The 17,254-nt window shown below is 37.8% G+C and overlaps 1 protein-coding gene across 1 annotated transcript in view; it reads right to left on the minus strand.

Annotated features, from left to right (window-relative positions):
- PTPRR (protein tyrosine phosphatase receptor type R) overlaps positions 1-17,254 on the minus strand; it is a 152,527-nt gene that overhangs the window by 96,814 nt on the left and 38,459 nt on the right. The window lies entirely within an intron of this gene.

The following is a 17,254-nucleotide window of genomic DNA, read 5'->3' on the forward strand; positions in this document are numbered from 1 at the left end:
AACATTCTTCATCTGATCTGAACCTAGCTTCTTCTGAGATGGAGGAAACCGTTATGCAAAGAGGAGGCAACATCACAGTGCAGCCATTCCCATGATGTAAATTGGGGCACTGAGTGCACAGGTTAGACTACAGAGCTGCTCTGGACTGTGCTAAAATGACAAAATTCTGATTTCTCCCTGAAGGCCTCAGAACATACTCAGACATTCTATGCTCCACATGCTCTAGTGTGCTTCAATTAAATTTTCTTCATTTTGTTTAAAAAAACCCCACTTTTACAATTAATTAGTATTGCAATATTTCATATTTTATTCGCTATGTACTTTCTTTTAGGACTATTTCTCAATAATAAAAGAATTTTGTCAATGAATTAACTATTGTCATAAACAGTTGCAAAATTCTGACATTTATTTCAAAAGAGAAATTTTGTCATGTGTAAGAGGTTCTAAACAGCCTGAAGAAAGCTACTTAAAACTCTCTTTCTCTTTAGAAAATGATGATAATTAAATAAATTATGTAAGCATGAATTTGTAGTTATTGAACTCAATAGCAGTGCCCTCAATAGCTTCTGTAATGCAGGTTTCAGCCCTAGATTTTGCTTCATTCATTAGCAGCATAGCAGGAGAGCATATGGAAGCTGCAGGAAGGCTATTTCCTTAGGTATTGATATTAAAAAACGCTCTTTTTTCCCCTTAGAACTTACTAAAGATCAAAACACTCTGCAGAAGCTGTCAGATTGGGATAAACTTCTGAACCTAAATATGATTTGAAGTTAACTTAGTTTCCTGCCTTCTCGCCTGCCCAATGTTTGTGTTGCAGGCCATAAAGGCAAGTACATGGTTTCAGAGATGTTTTCTGCTCAATCATTTTTGACCACAGTCCTTTCGCTCACGGAATATGAGACTGAACCTAGACTCAGGTTGCCAAAGACAATTGTTTAAGCTGGTGCTTGTTCCAATTCAATCATTACACTAGGATTAACTTTACTTTTCAGCAGAATTACTATCAATTGCAAGGCAGGACACTAAAAGATTTTTCTTTTTTTTTTTGCCTTCCGGAAAGGACACATTTAGGCCTGCAGATCTTTTAGACAAAGGATGAAGAGCTGCATAGGATGTGGTTTGAAGACAAGAAGCTCTACATAATGGCATATGATAAAAGCTATCCCCCTTTTTTTTTGTAGCTACAGCTTACTCTTCCTCGCCCCCTCAACAGCTGTTACTCTTCTGTACATGAAATGCATCCAAATCACTTCAGTTATACAAAAAAAAAAAAACCAAAAACCAAAAAAATCAAGTTAAGAATAGAGCAATTCAAACATATGACAACTTGATATTCAGAAAAACAGTCACTTTAGTATTCAACTGATCAAGTCAAACACCACATTGTTAGAATTGTATGAGCAGCCATTTCAGAGACTGAGAAATGGCACAATGGAGTGGGAAATCTCAGCTAGGAGACACTGATAGAGCTGTAGCTTGTGGTGTTGCCTATCCTTCCCCTCCATGTCCTTCACAGCCTCTAATGGCATAAGAAAAAGACATTTTTCAAATGTATGTTTCTGTATATTTAGAATAATGTTAAAATTACCAATGCACCGACTTTGAATACACAAAGTCATTTGAAAAGGATGAAAAGTTCTCACATATGATTTAGTCATCCACATTTTCATATAACTGAAAATTATTCCAGAGAGATAAAGTCGACAACAATCCATGTCCACAATGACATGTTGTCTTTGTAGTATCAGGGCCTCACAAAAGTTTTGTCAGCCATTCAATACTGAATAAGTAAATTTTAAAGGATGTAAAATAAAATATAAGGCCATTAAATTATTTCCATTCACTAGCGCTGAGGCCTACAGAGTACTTTGCCTAGCATGAAACATGAGGAATTTATCAGTGTAACATTGCTTTGATTACTGTGGGAAATCACTCTCGTGCTTTAAGCTCATAGAAAATGATTCATATCTGTATCAACATCTTTGCAAAAATAGCAGAAAAAGAACTGGCTGAAATGTCTATTATCTTGTTCCACATAAGTACAAGTAATGACAATAATCTCTTTGTTTTGATTGTGTACAATAACAGCTCTCTACTGTTAGCATGTATCTTTGTTATGGACTTATTTATCACTTAACTCCTACTGCTCAGCTGTCTCTGTGTATAAGGTACACAGAACACATACTAACAAATTAATCTCTGTAATAGATGTGTTTTTTCCATCTGTTAATATCTCAGTGGGAGAAAATCAAGGATTCAGAGACAAGCTTCAGAAGGTGACGTCCAAGAGCTCTTACTCAATAACTTGCTTCCAATTTGAGGCAATAATTAAGCAATACTCATTATTCAAAAGCCTCCATTCAGGCAAGCAATTCTAAATAGCAATGTGAGTTCTAAAAATGTAACCATCTCCCTAACCTGGACGAGCACCAGCTGAACAGTATGCTTGTTTCCGCTGGAAGACTCTGGCAATAACAGATATATTGCAGCTCTGGAAAACAGGTTCAAAATATGCCATACAACACTGAAGGGTTCTGGCAAATGGGGTCTGAAGAATTTGCAGGCTGGGGTGGGGTGGTCCAATGTGATGTTACTACTCCACACAGTCTACTCTGTCCGCTTTCTGCAGAGAGACCACTGATCTCCTGTCTGGTCTGGTGGAACAGGACTTATGGCCAAGTCACACATGGTACAAAGATGGACTCCTGGTTCATGTAGAAAAACCACAGAGGAAGGCAGAGTTGCAGTAGGATGCTGGACAATTAATTCAGTAGCTGAAACACAGGAACTTGTCCTATTCACCGCTCTCCATCAGGAGGGTTAAATACAGGCAGCCATGACAACATACTAATTTCACCATTTAAATCTGGCAAAGCCTGAAAAAGAGAATGATCAATATCCCCTGGGCAAAATTCACCATTCAAAAATCTTTATTGTTAGCAAACAAATACAGGCATACAACCAAAGTGTGTTAAAATAGCATATCAGGAGAGTGTATTCAAGACCCGACCACACCTCAGGGATTTGGATGCCTCTAAGCACATTCGCAGCAGGGTCTGCAACTTGTTGCAAAACCCCTTCATAATAGGGAGGCAGCGGGCAGATCTAGAAGCATGTTATTCTTCCTGACCATTCCTGAGACAAACACACAAACGCAGTGCAAAACTACTATGTGGAAAAACATTGTAAATTCCACATAGTGACTAACCACATTAATCCAAATAAAATCAATGTGTTACAATATTTCTCTCACCCAAAGCAGGCTTTAAAAGATTCACATCATTTACTGGTATATCATCACTTTTTTTACCAGCTTTCTATATGTAATGAATATCTGAACGACTAGTGGACTTTTTAAAAGGTCCAGATACGATGTTCATGGATGCCAGTATTTTATTTTAACACTGCCTTGAGCAGTTGATTGAATCATAAAATATGAATTGGACAGGGATAGGAGTTGAGACATTCTTTTTTAGTGGTTGTACAAACTTTCCACTATTTAAGTTAAAATGACTGATGCAGGGTGAGAAAGAGAAAGACAAGGGAAATTTAAAAAGTGAGAGGTAAAGATTTGGTTTAATTATATAAAAATGAACCATGGAACTCCTGAGATGCATTGTTTTTGTAAAACTGCAAGGTGTGGGAGAAAGTGATTTGTGGCAAAAAGTTTACGCCTTACTGTATCTCCTGACAAGACAGAAGCCTGTAATTCACAGAGATAATGGTGAGTACCTTTTGTCTAAAAGGATGTCTAAGCACATTACAAACTGATTTACAAACTACACACAGTATTATTTATACACAATGCTGCCATTTATCACAGAAATTCAGCTATCAGTGGGAGAAACAGAACAAGTAATAAGAGCAGGAAATACAGAGTGCATGCTCTATCACCCCTGTCTGCGCTGTATGTTTTCCAGTGAATCTTCCTCATTTTCTAACAGTCATGGTGAATAATGACCTGCAATAAAAGCGGGCAGTTTGCGTCCTGCAAAACGGAGCTCAGCAGGTCTGAGAGCTGCCCTCTTTTCTGACACGTTAAGTGTAATAAACGACAAAATGTTTGCCACATCCCCCCCACCTCACTTGTCTGCCACAGAATATGAATGCCTGCTGCTATTGATAGCATGAGAGCAGTTATCCTTCCTCTCAGGTGGAAGAGACGTGCGTTTTGGAGCTTAATATTTCTCTTCCAGCCCTCACTGACTGTAGGGTTGCAGAAATACTCAATACTTTCATCTATCCAACAAACTGTATAAATGAAGCAAAACCACAAATTTTGACTTCCCACTGAAATGAGGAACCAAAAAAAAGCATTTTCTATTAACTGACATTTTCCATTTGGCATTTCATTTTTGGACACTTATAGAAAAAATAAAGAATATGAAAAGTTAGATTTGGTTTGATGTTTCCATCTATTCTGAAAGAGCAAAGCAGTCAGAAGTCTCCTGTGGGAAATGCAAGATGTAAGGTCCACCACTTTACTGCACTTATGGCTAGGGGAGCTTAATTGTAATCTCCCGGCCCCCAGGAGAAAGTGACACCCACAGGGTCAGTTAGCATGTTTGGTGAAGGAAATCCTGATTTCTCCTTCAGAAACTGCTCCATTTTGTATACAGCACATTCAGTCAGCAAGTGGTAGAGACAGATAATCTGGCCTTGTTGTTAGGGCATCAACAGTGCTTGAATGCTACAGCTACTGTTCTAGTAAATCTCCAGTTAGATCACATGAGATAAAAAATTGTCAAGGGAAGAAAATGAAAGCATCTAATATAGAAAAGCAAATAGTCCAGAAACTATTTTCAAAATCCCCTGAAGATGAGGAAGGGTCTCCATACCCTGGGAAGTATTCTACAGACCCAGGTGCTGCATAAAGGAGGTTTTCTGTGTCCTTTTCTCTGCCCTTCCTACCAGCTCTTTTTTTTTTTCAGTCAAAGCTGCTTACTGAGTTAGACCTGAATGTGAACTCTCTTTGAGATGACTTTTTTTTTTGTGACAAATTTATTGCTTACCAAAAATATTTGGATCAGCTTTACTGATTCTGGCTCATCTTGAAGTGGGTTAAAAACAAATCCATCCAAAAGAAAATTAATTTCTGGACATTCATATTATCCTTAGCAATGCTGATAGAGCTAAGAATTCATCCTCTCATTACCATTTTGTCCTATGAAGGGGGAATTGGTTAGAAGAAACTGGGAATGCACAGATTTTTGTTTACCCACTACCCACTTCCTCAGCCAGAGGAATCTTTCTGAAACCTGCTGGTAGAAGAATGCATTTGCTTAAATAAATCAGAATGACAGGCACTGATTTAAACATAACATTCTAGAACACTAATCAATTTTATATTAATAGGACAGAACTTGCACAAAAAAAAAAAAGGAAAGATCTGCATTTTAAAACGGACTGTTGCTATGAACATTCTACTTCAGCTCAAGATAGTGCTGACAACTTGTATACTCCCTGCAGGTGAAACCTGAGGATTAAAGTAACATGTCTCTGAATAAAACCTGGAGCTGGAATATATTGAGTTCTGCACTGTTACTTGACTTTCATAGTTAATTATTCCTGTTATTATCTCAGCAAGAAATGTTCCTTTATATTTGTGTGCTACTTTTATCTATTACTTTTAATTGCCTGGCTCACTTTAATTATTAGCCTGGGAAAATCTGGGGATGTCAAAGAATAGTTTCTTGAAACAGTGACTGTGCTAAAACCCACAAGATTTCCTTAGCTGTCTGTGCATTAAAACCACTTCCCACAATTATTCCATCACTTTTGACTTAGTTTTTAAAAATATGCTTTCTGGACCTACAAGGTCAAGAATAATCCTCCTCAAACATGAAAGAACTTCAAATCATGCAGAGTTGTCTTCCTGAGCTTTGCAAACAGTCTTTACTGTTTCTTAGGGAAGCATGAACTGCTACATGTGTCTTTCTAGGACACTGGCTAAAAATGTCATTGTTGATATCATTAAGCACTGCTAAAATTTTTACTTCCTTTCTAACTTACTCAAGGCATCAAGCCTGTGTTCCTGTATGCATTTTAGATGCCAAAACCCATTCTGCTCCATAGCTGACACATAACCTTCCAGAAAAGTCTGTACAACACTCTTGAATGTCTCCATATAAAAATGAGAATGACTCAAACAGAAAGAAATGTCAAATGAAAACAACAGAGATGGCACTGTGATAATCATTTCATCCTTGTTCAAGAAAAATTAACCTTAAAAAACTCCAGGGAAACAGCTACAGAATTGTCTGTAGTAATGAAGTGGTGTAGAATTTGGCCTTGCCACTGGCTTGCCACACAGTATCTGCCACTTTGACTATATTGAGTTTGAAAGATGAAAAAAAAAAAGGGAAAAGAAAAAGGAAGACACATTCCTCTAAGATTTGTTTAATTTGCTCAGATCATTTGGCCAGGTCTTTGGGTGGTGAAAGTAGACACAGAGCCGTTGATCAGGGTTTGCTGATTGACACTGCTGGGGGATTTATCGTTCTTCAGTCATGCTAAAGCACAGGCCACCTCAGTGCCCCACGCTGCTTCTCCTTCATCTAGACTCTAAAAATTAGTTTTAGAGTTTCAGGTCAGTGAGCAAAGGCACTTGTTTTTCTTTGGTCTAGACATCTTCATAAACAAATCTATTAGTGCTGATTTAATAACAGGCATAAAAAAGACCAGACAGACCTCTAAAGGAACAGGTGAAAGATTTGACAAGTATGATAAGTAACCGATTTTCATGCTAATCTTTCTGACAATCAGACACAAGCCATAGATTTCTTTTTTTTCTGCTTAGACTCTGCTAAGGTCAAGTATTTGGCTTATGAAAGAGGACAAAGGAGTTGTGGTGTTCCTCCAGCAGTAATAAAGAGAACATAATTAGGCAAATAAAGCAGAAAGTACAGACCTGCTAAAAATCTGGAACCAAACCTGCCCGATTTCAGTCAGAATCTTTCCTTTTAAGCTGATGGATTTGGGGTGGGCTTGTACTAAGTAAGCAAAAGTGACAGTAGGAAAACTGCTATTTCTCTGTTAGAGAAAAAGCTAAAGAACTCTTCCCAGGGTGTCATTTACTTCTGTCAAAGCTCTTCACTGTGCATCTCCTCTCTGGTCTGTTCCAAATGACTTTAGACATCCCTTATTTTTCATACGGAAGCTCCTGTCACAACCCGCCGCTTCTCTGGACTACTTTTTTTTTGGGGGTGGAGGGGTTTATTGACCACTGTAATGTTAGGATTTAAATAACTCTTTCATAAGCCTCCTAAGTCTATTAGTTTATGAATGATGGAATAGGTAACAGCCTGCCGGTGGATGATATTATGCTACATGTCTTCACAGAGCCTAATGGAGTGGAATGTGTGCAGTGGTTTCATATATAGCATATAAATCAGATATGTAACTTTTTAAAGGGATGGTGAGAGACTGTTTCTAGAGTCTTTTCTTTAACGCCCTTAACAGTGATCTAATAAAAACAGCATCCCTGAGAACAAAAGGACACTTTTACTTACAAGAGAGAAAGCAGAAACTCAGAATATCTCCCTAGAATGCAGATTCGATTAAAACCCCACAGAGGATGCTGTTATGAAAGGGACATATACCAGACAGGCTCAATTTCTTAATAAACTGAGAGGAAAAAACAGAGGAGTGATTTTTCAATTAGTTTCAGAATCAGCTTGGTAGCTCTCTAAGAGTGGAATAAAACCTCTCAATTACACTGATACGACACTGAACTGTACCGAAATGATAAACAGCTACAAGTAGCTGCCTGAAAATAGATGTACCTGTCAGGTCATTGGGCTAGATTTGCTGCTAGTGTAATTTGTCTGGAGGCAGGAGTGCTACACCAGCCATATATTTCATTCATCATGTTTTACCATCTACACTTCAATTTTTGGAATAATCAGACATATTGTGCGTGGTGGGCATATGGTGTAGTTGCAAAGCAGAAGATCTGCCCTGAAACTATTTTTGGTTATTTCCCTCTCTCCTGTCACAAAACCAGAAATCTGTAACAACAAATACTGTAACTGAATGGCTGTGTCTTCTGTTATAGCAACCATGCTGAAGTACCCAAGGATATTAATTCAGTACACGCAATAAAAATCCTGTTTAGCATTTTTTATGACACTAGATGGTAGCGGCAGTGCATGGAAAAACAGTTCTTTCTATAGTCCTGAATAGGAAGATATAAGACTGGAAAATGAGCATAGGCACTCATATAGCATTTACTTTCCACTGGTAAAAAGTAGAAAGGTGGATTTTTTTAAACCCTTTCTAACACAAAACAGTAAATTATCCCTACTAATTAATTATTTACGAGCATCAAAAGTGAAAGCTTTCCGTGAATTCACCATATATCTTTCAAAATGTTTGTATTTAAGAAGAAGGATAATATATCTAAACGTGACATTTAAATAAGTATCTTATTGCCAGATGCTCACTGGCAGTAACAGTTTCCAAAATACCTGAGTGTATCATAGCACTGCTCTTCTTTTTAAGGCACAGTATTTTTAATTTTTGAGATTGTCTTATGAAACATAAACCCCTGTCCCTGTCAGGAAGAAATTTAACTACTCCCTTTCCTTATCTCTAGCTACGATGATCCCTACTCTTCCAGATTTACCCAATATTTTAATGACAGTAGGAAACATCATTGCTCTGCGTATTCCCTCTCCCTTATCTGCTGCATAATTGTATCTTTCCCTGCAACTGGGAGACAAAACTTCCTCTGTGCCAATTAGCTTCTCAGACCCTTTTAGGTAAGGGAATCAAGCCTAATTGAAACACACTGTGATAGCTGGGTTGCTGCAAGTCATGTTGACACTAAAGAGTATGTGAGGTAACTGATCAGTTATCCAGCAGGCGTTGCCTGTTATTGAGCATGCAGAGAGGCACTGTGATAGTAAATGTATCTCTATGCAGCATCTCATCACAGCTCTTCAGAGCTTGGTGAAGCAACTATTCTTTGCTGGCAATGGAAATGTGTATTAGAGCATTTATCCACATTACTCATTTTACTAAAGAGCCCTAGGAAATAAACTATTCACATATAAATAATGCTCTCACTGCTAGGGAGGGATCGCTGTTAAAAGTTCCTTGCCTTAAAAATGTTTTGTCACAACTCTTGACTCATGCAAATTTAGAGAGTCCTTGGAAAGGCTTAAATCCTTCCTTTATACTCTCAGGAGGAATCAGGTTTAGAAACTACAGTTATAATAAAAATCAAATTGCTTGTTGAAGAAGAGGCAGTTTAAGGCCACCCTCTCAGAGCTGAAAGATGCAAAGGGTAATCAAAACCTCTGTTTCTCATCGACATTTTTTTCGCTCACCATCATCTCAAACATGATACAATTACAGTTGAGTGCCTGATGTTTCCTTCTGCATGGGATCACCTTTCCCATTACTGACAGCAGCCTAACTGGCAACTTACAGACACTAGTTCATTTGTATTCTCTCCTGCTTTTAGAAGCTGTCAGTTCTGGGAGAGCCAGAAGGCCACAAGCAAGTCAGGAAATGGGCATCCTCACTTAAAGGAAGGTTTCTTTCTGTCAGGCATAGCATGAATTATGTGCCAAAGCAGAAAACATGATGACTTTTTCGCTTTTCCACTTTCCATTTCATCCTGTATCATCAGAGGTGTTCCTATTACTCATTTAAACATCAGGTCTGCAAGACTAGAATAACTGATACTTTTGCCGACAAGCAGAGCTCATTTCATTTATTTCAATCTCTGCTAATAGCTGCGCCCTTCTCATTACCACCCACATTCTCTCCAGGCTGGTGGGAGGATCGCCCCAGTCAGATGGGAGATATTGACCTACATCTTGTCATGAATTCAGTTTCTCACCAGAGACTTGCTCTGCCTTAAGAGAAAAGGGAATTCATTCACTAATGCAGAAAGCATTACCATCTACAGTTATACCATCTACAGAGAATGAACTTCATTAACACAACCAATACAGAACCACAAAACCTTTAAAGAGCATCTGAGCTCTGTTTTTTTTTTTTTTTATGAAACATTACCATTGATTTACTTTCCCAGATGTACTCCTTGTTAGAGTCTGATGGCCAGCTTAAGTGTTTCATAAGAGGAAGAAAATCTCAGAAAGATTTATTTCTCTGAGGATGACATTTATTTGCAGATTTTTTCCATTATTTTTTTTCTGTCTCTAATAATATCACAGCACTTGTAATAAAGAAGAATGTCTGTCCAATATAATCTCATAAGACACTATGTAGTTAACAATTAACTATTAATGGAAGTGAAGATTCAAGGTTTATTTGCTTTTTTCCTTTCTGCTTCTGTGCAGTCATGCTAAATTAAGTAACAAGTGAAAACAACTCAGCTCACACTGGGAGACAACTTTTAAAGTTTATGTAACCCATGTTTTCCTCCTAAAGCAGGGAGATTCAAATAATAATGTCATATGTCCACTTGGACTTTCTTTTCTCAGTAGGTAATACAGCTCTTGCACCTTTCAGTAGCTTCATAAAAAAAATTAAACCATTTTGCAGAAATATTTTCCCCAGCTCACTGGAGAACTGAGTGGGAAGAAGGAAAGGAAAAACAAAGACATTGTTTCAAGGTGATTCTTCATGTAGACCTCCTTGACTGTCTGCTTTCGTATAGCTTTAGGATATACACATACTTACATGGGAGCACTGAAGTAATTCATCTGATAGACAGTTACCAAATTGCTACAAAAAAGGTACACAGGTAACACAGTGATGGGTACAGGACAACACTTTTGAACAGGATGATACACAACATTTGATGGAAAGGACAAGCAGTCCAATCATGTCATGATTTAGGAGGATACTGGAAGATTTCCTAGTGGTTTTCTATGGAAAATACGGCAGAAACAGAAAGACAGTACGTAGTGGTATAATACAGCAGTGTAAGGCCAGCGGAAGATTCAAACTGAAGAATGTCTTTGAGTAAAAATATAGATTAAAATCTTTATAATTAAGCAGCTTTTTCACAGGGGTAAAGGGGGAAGACTAAAGACTGGATTTCTCTAACATGGCCTCCTGTGGTGTCAGAAAAGGAAACAGCATGTTTCCGCAGAAAAGGTACTCTGGTGAGAAGACAGGAGGGATGCAATGAACGACCTTTGGAAGAGGAGGATGTGGATGGCCTGGCAACTCCACTCATCTACTGGTCTCTGCCAGCTGTCTATCTGTGTGGTGAAGTGGAAGGTTAAGAAATTTAGTATTAATCATTAGGGAGGCAGTATAGTTGAGTCATACGAATAAATTTAATGTCAAGAATAGAATAGAATAGAATAGAATAGAATAGAATCATTAAGGTCGGAAAAGACCTCTAAGATCATAAAGTCCAACTGTCAAGACAACACCACCATGCCTACTAAACCATGTCCAGAAGTGCCATGTCTAGATGTTTTTTGAACACCTCCAGGGATGGTGACTCCACCAGTTCCCCAGGCAGCCTGTTCCAGTGCTTGACCACTGTTTCAGTAAAAATTTTTTTCCTAATATCCAATCTAAACCTCCCCTGACACAACTTGAGGCCATTTCCTCTTGTCCTATCACTACTTACCTGGTAGAAGAGACCAACACCCACTCACTACAACTGCCTTTCAAGTAGTTGTAGAGAGTAAGAAGGCCTCCCCTCAGCCTCCTCTTCTCCAGACTAAACAACCTCAGTTCCCTCAGCTGCTCCTCATAAGATTTTCTCTCCAGAACCTTCACCAGCTTCGTTGCCCTTCTCTGGTCATGCTCCAGTAACTTAATAAAAAAAAAAAAAAGGGAAGAAATAGCACTAGAGATAGCCACTATTCCTTTTCCCCCTCCCCCATTCCCTATCTAGGGATGAACTGAGTAGAAAAGAGAAAGGAAATGAGGCAGTATAAAAAACATAAGATGAAATGTAACATGGGGAGGAAATGATAGAAAAGAACTAGAAAGAAGTGACCTTTAGTCATGAATGCATAAAGCAAAAACAATTAAACATACCACCTGATCTTCAATAAAGAAACTAAACAAAATATCTTACGTTCCTGAAGCGATAATTTTGGTGGTTTGTTTTTTTTTTTCCTTCTGTTACCTCCTACCCAGCACTGCCACATAGCTGCCCTAACATCAGTTCTCATCTCATGCCAGCCTTGTATCCCAGTACAGAGACAACCCAATGAGAGTACGACCTCCTCGAGCATTAGTGGAAGGATTAATTGCCGAATAAAATCCTGAAGGTGCAAGAGATGAGTGCACCTTGCAGGAAATTAGCTGTACACCATTAATACCTCCAGGATATTTGCCACTGAATTCAGACAGTAATGGATCAAGTAATATAAAAATGAGATTTGCGAATGCACTTCTTTTACAGAACAGTTTGTCCCATATCAGGGGAAGCTACATCTTTGGCAGATTTACAGTAATGAAATTTTTCTGTGACCTTTTACTCTGTCTCTTTACATTACAAATAAATGTTAACATCCTACTAATTTGGATCAGTATGGCCTTCCTAGCCAATATTCTCCTAATATATTTTAAAGTTTCTAAGATGACACAAGGTGGGCGGCTTTCTTTGCTCTGAAACAGTCTGTTTTCCAAATAATTGTTCGCTCTGGTTCATCATTTTGCAGCCTACCAATGAGATAAGCATATGTTGCCTGCAGCTGATTACTTGGCTTTATTACAGGTAAGAGGGACAACAACCAGCAATAAGTGAACAAATATTTGTGAGCTATGGTTACTGCATAAGAGTTCATGATCACAGACAGGAAGACATATGAACTTTAAACGGATAAAGGCATGGTAACAGAGATTATATATTAATAGAACTAAATTACTGTCCAGGCTCTTAATTTCATTCAGAATATGCTGGGAAAATTCTAAGCGTATCTTCCATAAAGGCGTACACAATATACACCAAATATTTTTTTTAAAATCCAAAGAAATTAATTGGTTTCCAAGAAACATTTTCATTAAAATTTTTAATTTTCTTTAAACTTTCTGCAAAGCACAACTGATATTTCTGAGTGAGGTCACACTTAGAAGAATAGTTTGACACATCTTGGAGGATGGAAGCTGCACACCACTTTATTAGCTTTAGAGCTAGTTTAGCTTTTGCTACATTTTTGTCCTAGTTTGACTCAAAAAGCAACCTAAAAACTTGGTCAAAACTCAGTGACAGAATAAGTTATTATTATAAAAGGCTGTTTCAGTAGACCACAGTACTATATAGCAGTATAGTAGTATATTTTCCTCCTAAAATATCTAAACTGTTTAATATTGTAAATACATAATGCTCTATTCAGAATGAGAAGTTCGCATTTCCACCAGTTTTAAGGCTAAAGGTCAAATAATTTTATCTTTATTGACCTATTCAGAGACCTGAGTCATCAATACCTATCCATCAATACCTATCTATACCTATATATATACTACCCCAACACAGATAAAAGGCAGCGTTGAATGAGAAAACACTTAAAAAATGTTCTACAAGATTTCTTTCTTACACCCAATAATTTGCAGTTTTTCTGCAACTTACCAACCATATCTACAAGAGCAGAGCATCCTTTTGTTCCTCACTGCCTTCCAGAAGGCAAGAAAAATACTTGTATGCTTTTTGGGGGTTACTGTCTATATCAGCTCTGCTGCTGCCCTTGATTCTGTGGAATTAATGCAGCAAGGGTAATAAAGTTCAATAGCCCTAGTTCAAAAGCCTTCATATTTTCAGATTATTCTGTTCCACTCCACGTGATTTAATGCATGGAGGATAACATAAAGGCCTTGGGGAACTACTCTGTCTCCTCAGTGCTTGTGTGATACTGTAATGCTAATGGGAGTTACGTGTGTGCAGCCAGGGAAGAATACACCATGGGTTTTAATATGATAAACAAAGAGCAACCTAGAAACAACTTAGTTTTTTACTTCAGGCACATCTGCAGTGTACGTTTGAAGCACAGAAACAGTAACAGATCTTTAAAAAATCACTACTCATTGAGCATTGTGGGTGTAAAATTCTCTATTCCAAAATAACTGGGATGTTTCAAATCTGATTTGACAGACTTGTAAGTTTATTGAGCATTTTAGAGACTGGTACCCTAACAACCATATATAACTATGATATATATCATCGACTGTATAAAAATATGTATATAAAATGTAGAGCTAGACATACATATATGTATATATGGGGAGTTATGTAGGACAGGGCAATCAGGTGCTATTTTGTGCAAGGAGACTTTGTGCTACTTTGAGGAAAATGTGTTGGCAAACCACACACATTGGAAACTGCTTTGGAGAACAGTTTCAAAATGGATAACGCCGCTGAGTGATACCATGCACATACATGCACATCCACACATGCATGCATACAAGAGACAGAACACATTAAATATTGGCTGTATTGCTTTGAATGATCATGTCTTTTCCTTAGAATGCTGGAAAACCTACTTTCATAATTCCAGCATGCAGGTTGATACATGTTTTTTCGTACACACTGACCTTTTCTAATTATTCTATTCCGTCCTGAAGTGACTACGCTGTAAATCAGATCCACGCACACAAGCACAGTTAGAATTAGAAAGAAACTGCATGCTTTGAAAGCCTTAAATACATTTTGTATAATTCATACACTAGAGAAACTCTAAAGCAGAGAACATATTGTGTGAAGACTAGCTTTGATTCAAATTCTTTTATCCAGTTACCAAGGCAAGGCCAGGAGTTAAACAAGATAACGTGACTTCCTCTGTTTCTGAGGGAATTATTCTCTCTGAAAGATACAAGTATTTTTAATTGAATCCATTTTTAAATTCTTACCATGCTGTTAGAAAATTTGAAACAGGATCACAAGGCCATTAACAAAAATTTCAAAAACAATAATGTGAAGGTCTGCTAATCTGAAAATCATAAGCATGTTTTTATGTGAAATCACAAATGTCTTTCCACTGCAAACTTTTTGCTCAAGAGATATTGACCTGAATCATTCATGTGAAGCCACCCTGCAGAGCAATTCCCCAAGCACACGATCTGCCAGTGCACATTCCTCAAAGGGCGCACGCTAGTCTTTGATTGCAAATGCAGAACACTGCCCTGTTGTCTGTAAAACCTCACACTTCCACTGACCTTCTTTACCTCAGTATTGTCACTGCAAGCAGGTAGAGTTGACAATATGGCAGATACAATTAACAGTTCTTGGGAAAGGTAGAAAACTCCAGGAGGAGTTGGGAGACCTAGAACTTCATTGGTTTCTCCATGACAGACTCTGCAAGATGAGTTATAACTTAAAGTACTTTTTCTTGTACCTTGTTTTCTTTGGTTTGAGAAAGCATACAAAGTCTAATATTTGAAATTTTGATACAAATGACAATATTTTCTTCCTATAGAGATTTAATTTTTTCTTCCTTAACTATGCATCACCCACATACAGTATCATTGCAGTGGCTGAGGGAACTGGGGTTGTTTAGCCTGGAGAAAAGAAGGCTGAGGGGAGATGTTATCACTCTCTACAACTACCTGAAAGGAGGTTGTAGTGAGTGGGTGTTGGTGTCTTCTCCCAAGTAAGTAGCAATAGGACGAGAGGAAATGGCCTCAAGTTGTGCCAGGGGAGTTTTGGATTGGATATTAGGAAAAATTTCTTCACTGAAAGGGTTCTCAAGCACTGGAACAGGCTGCCCGGGGAAGTGGTGGAGTCATTACCTGTGGAGGTATGTAAAATACGTGTAGACGTGGCACTCAGGGACATGGTTTAGTGGTGGACTTGGGAGTGCTAGGTCAATGGTTGGACTCAATGATCTTAAAGGTGCTTTCCAACTTAAATGATTCATTGATTATGTCAAAAAAGGGACAATGCACAACAGTGCAAATGAAACCTAGAAATTCCTTTTGCCCAGCTGATTTAGCTGGTGGAGCCAATGATCAATAGACTGTGGGCACTGGTATTTGTAAACTCTCAGAACTGCAAATTGGTACCTGGCAGCTTGGGGATGCTTCTCAGATCAGTGCAACTAGAACAGCTCCTAAACTTCTCCAAATCGTGATCGTAATCCAAAAAAGCTGTCAGCCATAGAAGAGCTGGATGACATATTCTGTCTGACATATTCTGTCTGAAAGATTTTCAATTGCAAAATAACCTGGTTGTACTTTTTACCAAAGAAAACAACATTTGAACGTTTTTAACGTGCAAGTTACAAGTGAAAAAAAAAAATGCAACAAACAAATTGACCTTATTCCTGCTGGAATTCTACATTGATTTAGTTTTGGAAAACAAAAACTATGATACAACTTTTTCCCCCTCTAGTTCTTCATCCCCAGTCCAAGTTTTTTGCCATCAACGGGAATAGAATAAATTACTTCCAGCTTTGCTATTTATTTCAATTTCCTTTCCAGTTTTCCTATTTTTCTCTTTCTGCTTTGTGGTATTTTCTTACTGCTTATTTATTCTTACTGCTTATTTAACTTCTCCAAATAATTTCAGTTTTTTAAGAATTACAGAATGAAAATGCAAAAAGGATTAATAAGAAAAAAACCTGAAAAAGGCACAGGTACAATTAATTCTACTGAATTACATAACAGCAAAAGAGAGAATAAGAGGAAATGGTAAAATTGCAGGGAGAGGGTGAAAACTAAGAAAAAGTGAATTTTGATCTAACTAATGTATATGATTTTCTATAGAAAATCAATAATGTTGGACAAAAATGCAAGGAAAAAATTTCAAAGATTTTCCTTTAAAAATGAAAAAAAAAAAAAAAAAGGGAAACATAAGCTCAATTTTTAAAAAGGAAAACAAGGAGGATTCGGGGAACTACAGACCAGTCAGTCTCACCTCTGTGCCTGGCAAGGTCATGGGGCAGATCCTCCTGGAAACCGTGCTAAGGCACATGGGAAATAAGGAAGTGATTGGTGACAGCCAACACGGCTTCACTAAGGTCAAATCATGCCTGACCAACCCGGTGGCCTTCTATGATGGGGTTATATGGGGTGGACAAGGGATGAGCAACTGATGTCATCTACTTGGACTTGTGCAAGGCATTTGACTCTGTCCCACACAACAGCCTTCTCTCTAAACTGGAGAGACATGGGTTTGACAAATGGACTACTGTGATTTTAATTTTAAGTGTTACAGCTTGAAGGGGATATCCTGCATACAAAATTTCTGTTCTTCGGATCTTCTGCAGTACCTAATGTTACAAGAAATGAGTTTCCTAGAACTCTGATTTTAATGCAAACTCTGTGTTTTCGCTCAAGTCTAAACACACTGAATTCATTTCTAAAAGTTTGTAGT

Source organism: Chlamydotis macqueenii, chromosome 1 (genome assembly GCF_036417535.1).
Source record: "Chlamydotis macqueenii isolate bChlMac1 chromosome 1, bChlMac1.mat, whole genome shotgun sequence".
NCBI classification, from domain to species: Eukaryota; Metazoa; Chordata; class Aves; order Otidiformes; family Otididae; genus Chlamydotis; species Chlamydotis macqueenii.